The sequence below is a fragment of the Eleutherodactylus coqui genome, chromosome 8 (assembly GCF_035609145.1).
Source record: "Eleutherodactylus coqui strain aEleCoq1 chromosome 8, aEleCoq1.hap1, whole genome shotgun sequence".
Classification (NCBI taxonomy): domain Eukaryota; kingdom Metazoa; phylum Chordata; class Amphibia; order Anura; family Eleutherodactylidae; genus Eleutherodactylus; species Eleutherodactylus coqui.
The window spans coordinates 207,635,116-207,641,115 of record NC_089844.1 but is presented as its reverse complement, the minus strand read 5'-3'; positions in this window follow the sequence as shown (position 1 = coordinate 207,641,115).

Below are 6,000 nucleotides of genomic sequence, written 5' to 3'. Positions count from 1 at the left end.
GACCCCATGTAGCATTACTGTGGCAGAAGTATAGGCAGGCAGACTCGGGTGACATTTCTGTAGCAAGCGTGTAGGCCAACCCCGGACACATTGGTGTACCATCAGTGCAGGCGAAGGCCAGAAAAATTACTTGAATTACAGTGTAGGCGAGGGCCCAAAAAATTGCTGTACCGACAGTACAAATGTGCCCCAGAAAAATTGCTCAACCGAGAGGGCAGGTGACACCCATTAATATTTTAGCTTACTGTGTCTGGAGGCAGCCCTGTTAAAAAAAAAAAAAAAAAAAAAAATGGTTCATGTTGAAGTTTCAATGCTTCAGTTAGAAAACTCAAAATATTGTTAGATAAAAGTTATATGAGCCCTTTGGGCTGCAGAAAAATGGGCAGTTCCGCGTGCTGAGAGGATATTTCAAGAGGAGGAGCAGGAGTACTAATATCATAGACAGATTGACAAAGGTAAATGTCCCATTTTTTAAGGTGATAGAGAAGAGTGCTTTTATCTGCGGTTGCAGCGAAAAGATTGTTTAGGTGCTGCTGCTCTCCGCTGGTGGAGAAGAGAAGTCTGGGTAAATCCAGGCTTTGTTCATCTTTATGAGTGTAAGCATGTCGGCACTGGCAGTTGACAGGCGGGTACGCTTGTCTGTTATGATTCCACCAGCTGCACTAAACACCCTCTCTGACAAGACGCTAGCAGCAGGGCAAGCCAGCACCTCCAGGGCGTACAGCGCACGTTCGTGCCACGTGTCCAGCTTTGACACCCGATAGTTGTATGGAGCAGAGGCATTCCGTAGAACGGTGGTATGATCGGCTACATACTCCCTCACCATCTTTTTACAGTGCTCTTTCCGACTCAGCCTTGGCTGGGGAGTCGTGACACAGTCTTGCTGGGGAGCCATAAAGCTGGCAAAGGCCTTGGAGAGTTTTCCCCTGCCTGCGCTAAACATGCTGCCTGATCTCTGCGCCTCCCCTGCTACTTGGCCCTCGGAACTGCGCCTTCTGCCGCAAGCGCTGTCAGATGGGAAGTTTACCATCAGTTTGTCCACCAGGGCCTTGTGGTATAGCATCTTTCTCGAACCCCTTTCCTATTCGGGAATGAGAGTGGAAAGGTTCCCCTTATACCGTGGGTCAAGAAGGGTGTACACCCAGTAATCCATAGTGGCCAGAATGCGTCTAATGCGAGGGTCACGAGAAAGGCAGCCTAACACGAAGTCAGCCATGTGTGGCAGGGTGCCAGTACGCAAGCCATGGCTGTCCTCGCTGGTAAGATGACTTTCAGGATCCTCCTCCTCCACAGCCCATGCATGCTGAGCAGATGAGAGGCAAGCTGCATGGGTACCCTCAGCAGTGTGCCCAGCTGTCTCTTCCCCCTCCTCCTCCTCCAAAACGCGCCGAGAAATAGACATGAGGGTGCTGTGACTATCAAGTGACATACTCTCTTCCCTCGTCTCCTATTCCGACCGCAAAGCATCAGCATTTGTGCTTTGCAGTGAAATTCTCAACAGGCATAGCAGAGGAATGGTGACGCTAATGATTGCAGCATCGCCGCTTACCATCTGGGCAGACTCCTCAAAGTTTCTGAGGACCTGGCAGATGTCTTCTATCCAGGCCCACTCCTCGGTAAAGAATTGGGGAGGCTGACTACCACTCCGCCGCCCATGTTGGAGTTGGTATTCCACTATTGCTCTACGCTGCTCATAGAGCCTGCCCAACATGTGCAGCGTAGAGTTCCACCGTGTGGCCACGTCGCACAGCAGTCGGTGCTCTGGCAGATTAAACCGATGTTGCAGGGTCCTCAGGGTGGCAGCGTCCATGGTGGACTTGCGGAAATGTGCGCAGACGCAGCACACCTTGCCGAGCAGGTCAGGCAAGTGAGGCTAGTTTTTAGGAAACCGCTGAACCACCAGATTGAAGACGTTGGCCAGGCTTGGCACGTGTGTGAGGTTGCCGAGCTGCAGAGCCGCCACCAGGTTACGGCCGTTGTCATACACGACCATGCCCGGTTGGAGGCTCAGCGGCGAAAGCCAGAGGTCGGTCTTCTCTGTCAGACCCTGCAACAGTTCGGGGCGCTGTGCGCTCCTCCCTCGGACTTACTGCCCTTACTACTACCTCACTGATAGACAACTGCGTCTCATCATCATCGACCTCTTCACCCACTGAAAGCTCTTGAGACAGTTGCCGGAAGTCCCCGGCCTCATCACCCGGACCCCGGGAACTTTCCATCGGTCACAACAAACTCCTCATGTGAGAGAGGAACCATTATTTCCCAATCAAGACAGGGGCCCCCGAACAGTTCCTGGGAGTCCGCCTGCTCATCAGAATGTGTCATTTTCATGGAGTTAGGAGGCTGGGAGGAAGGAGGAGCAGCAGCGAGAGGATTCAGTGTTGCAGCAGTGGACGGCGTAGAAGACTGGGTGGTCGATACATTGCTGGATGCATTTTCTGCCATCCACGATAAGACCTGCTGACACTGCTCAGTTTGTAATAAATGTCTACTATGTACACCTGTCTTACCTGCTCAAGTTTTGGCTATTCTTTAACCTCATTGGCATACCTACCAAGCATACCGTCTGAGACAGTTTTCAAAGTAAGACAGATATAAAACACAGGTTTATTTACTCTTTAGTATATGTAAGTAAAATAGTTAATTAACATATAGGCATTGAGATCACATGGGTAACAAAGATAAGCATCAATACATCACCGGATATTGTAGCATCACTCCGCAATCGGGGGATCTCCAGGTACGATTGGTAGGAGGAATCCGAGAATACGCCAGTACGTCTACTGGCCACAAGATGAGTCCCAACCCCTCCCTGAAGATCACCCTTATTTATGCTGTTCTTACATTACGTGGCATATCTGCTTCTGCGCAGTTATGGGTATATACGTCATTCTAATATGGCTATTCAGGTTCTAGACATGCGTAGTAGATGATTGGCAACAAAATATATTGAATATTTTGTCCATGAAGTTATCGACATCTGTGTTGTATTATGAGTCATTCTTGCTGTTCTTACCATATATGTTCAAAATATTCTGCTTTTGAACAAATGTTAGCAGAATATTCAGACGGGTCATTAGTTCATTGAAGTTCTGGTTAACTCATACGGCAACTAGTTATTTGATTACCTTAATGTCCCTGCTTCTGACACAATCATCCAGTTCAATCGTATCCCATACGTGTCACAATCGGTCCTTAATCATTCACTATTTGCCATATGATACCATTAAAACTTTTGGTTTTCTACAGAATACCTTATATGCCATGAAACAATTCCATAGCGATAAAAGTATTACAACTATGGCCAATACCAAAACAGGATGTATTAGCCAATTAAGAGTGGTTTGTGCAGATGATGAATAACCCATAAAGATGTCATACCAATGGTGTGACGTGGCGTCAGCAATAGCCGATCCCATCTTTACAATTTTGCCAGCTATTACAGTAGTACTTACAATATGCGTTGCCAAAGATCTATTAAGCAATTTAATATGTTGCTGTACTTCTTCTGTGTCTTCTAACAACTTTTTGAATTTGGTCAAATTTAGATCCCAATTTGACACATTTAAAGGCAGTGGTTGCCAATTGACAGCCACTGTCTTGTCTTGTTCAGGTAATAACACAAAGGTCTCATTTTCCCAAACAAGTGCAGATACGTTTCGCAAGCATCCTGAAAATGGGACAACCATCCCAGGTACAACAGGATGATTACTTGCCAAACATACCTCCTGTGGGGCTATTTCAACCATCATCTTAAAAGTGAGTGGCAGCACAGTCCATTCACATACATTGATCGTATTTTGTAATAAGCATGGTTCATAAACAGCCGATTGGACCTTGCATATGGTCCCTTCTAATGTATCATCACACAATGATAAATCATGAGTTCTATTTTGGTCATCAATGTAAATCCCGTTAAATCTAGGTACCCAGAAATGCATATCTTCTGGAACACCTATAAGTAAGGGGAGAACTACAAACTTACACATCACATTCTTTTTAGTAACATTGTATATGAATATGGTCCCTTTACATAACATATCATTGCAAACCATTTTCTGCGCCTCCAACTGTATCCAATCAGTCTCAGTTATAGTCTGATTGAACACGGTCCTCCACAATTGCTCATTGCCAGTCATGAGCATAGTTTGAAGTGTGTTCTTTTGTTGTTGCTGATAAATGGTCTGTGAGGTACATATTGATCAATTAACATAATTAGATATGTTAGAATTTATTTCATATGAAAACCTATTAGATGCATCTTGCAAATCAAGCATTATTGTGTCCACATCCGTTTGCATACTAAAGGGCTGCCATATAGTGGGCATCCAGTTAGCCTGCAATGTGAGCACATCTTTAATACCACTTCCCGCGTTATGCATTCGATTAGCTAAAGTCTCTATATCAAAACCATTAATAGTCCCAGAAAGCGCTCCGTAGCCTCCGAGTAAGGTATCATACCAAGCTCGACGGGAACGCTTGGTAGGACAAGTCCTTGAGGGTGGAAACTGCACGGAGGCTTGTATAACAGTCTTTTGAGCATCTCGTCCCACCAGGCGACAGGTGGATGGAACCCTTTTTATATGTCCAGGATCTATTTTAGAAGTATTAATGTTCACGAATACCAGGAACTGGCCCCACATGGCCCGATTCTCGATCTCCGTTGCATTCCCACATGTAATTACTTCTGTCTCATTTAAGGGAAATGAAAACTGCACTCCCGTATTTGTACAATTCGGAACATATTGTATCACCAGGGAGTAATTGAGATATGGCAACTCTTTTGGTCTCTGACAGCAGGACACTTTCACAAGTGACGTAATGTTTATTTGTCCCGTTGCCTTATGCAGTGCATATGAAGGACGGTAGGTCGAACTTATATGCGATAATGGATTTCCACTCCAGATAGTCCCATCAAAGGTAATATTCACGATATAACATTTCTGGTTGGCTTCACAAGTGAAGTTGTCTTGCTTCCTGGTTCGGGTTGAATTCCTCCAGCCCCACGAATAATCATTCCTTCCGGTGTCATTGACGCGGATCCCTGGCGTCCACGCATCACCTACTGCGAACACCGAACACATGACGCCAAGGATTCCAAAAATGATTATGTGATTCTAGAGAAGGCAAGGAAACAAGCATTATTCCCGCAAATAGCACTTTTCTTGTGGGACATATTCCCATTTCTCTACTCCGGGTCGCATAATAAGCAAAGTTCGATCTTTCCCCACAGCAATAACCTCTGCCGGGGAGGGCGGTCCTTGGTGATTCTGAACCCATATTTTGGCCCCTACATTAGTAACATTAGTTGAGCCAAAGCCTTTATCTCCTCTTACTGTAAGTTCAGTGGGAGCCGCCCCTTCTTCCACTTGTGTCAGATACACTGGTATTAATAGCAGCTGTGCCATGCGCTCCTTTTTCCCTATTATCAGAGGATCTGTTCCTAAATTTATCATGATTACTTTAATTTCCCCCTGATAATCTGCATCTATGACTCCCCCTAGGACTACTGCACCTCTCAGAGCAAAACTTGATCTAGTGGCTATCTGCCCGAAGTGATTCTCCGGGATCTTGCATCCTATCCCTGTGGGAATAGTACTCACCTTTCCCGGGGCTATCACCACCGTATCAAGAGCGTATAGATCCAACCCTGCAGCGGCAGGAGTGGCTCTATAAGGTGCCTGCGCATCTGGATTAATTTTCCAGTATAAGATTGTCTCTACCTTAGCTACATCTATACTGAGATTGGGTGTTAGCATGCGCATTAAGGGTGTCATAGAATCAGTGATGGGCCTGTTGTTGATAATCTGTAAAGCAGCAGTCAGATTATCTCTCCATTGACCATATTTGTCGGTCTCAGTGAGCTTCTTCAGGGTAGATTTTAATAACCCATTCATTCGTTCCACCAAGCCCGCGGCCTGTGGATAGTAGGGCATATGATATACCCATTCTATGTTGTTTTTACTGGCATACTCTTTTACCTGATTTCCGGTAAAATGT